Here is a 280-nt window from a genome sequence, read left to right as displayed (position 1 = left end):
CCAGCTGTGCCCACAGCAGGAGCGCCGGCTCGCTCTGGAGGGCGGCCGAGGCCTGGGCCCGTTCTGCAGCCAGATGTGGCCTCCTGGACACAGCCAGATGTGGCGACCTCCTGCACCTCTAAACCAGCCAGATGTGGGCCCCCCCAGCCAGATCCAGATGTGTGGGGCTCCTGCACCTCAGCTGCCGGGGGGCAGAGCGGGTGACCGAGGGATGGGTGACCGAGGACGGGTGACCGAGGGACGGGTGACCGAGGGATGGGTGACCGAGGGATGGGTGACC

At 69.3% G+C, this 280-nt stretch overlaps 1 protein-coding gene across 1 annotated transcript in view; it reads right to left on the bottom strand.

Annotated features, from left to right (window-relative positions):
• The window catches only part of RNF41 (ring finger protein 41), a 14,894-nt gene that overhangs the window by 8,115 nt on the left and 6,499 nt on the right, over positions 1 to 280 (bottom strand). The window lies entirely within an intron of this gene.

This window comes from Corvus kubaryi, unplaced genomic scaffold (assembly GCF_017639235.1).
Source record: "Corvus kubaryi isolate FWS band 111438036 unplaced genomic scaffold, C.kubaryi_AGA036_p1.0 36964, whole genome shotgun sequence".
Taxonomy (NCBI): domain Eukaryota; kingdom Metazoa; phylum Chordata; class Aves; order Passeriformes; family Corvidae; genus Corvus; species Corvus kubaryi.
Note: the sequence above shows the minus strand (reverse complement) of the source record. Positions and strands in the feature narration are given on the sequence as shown.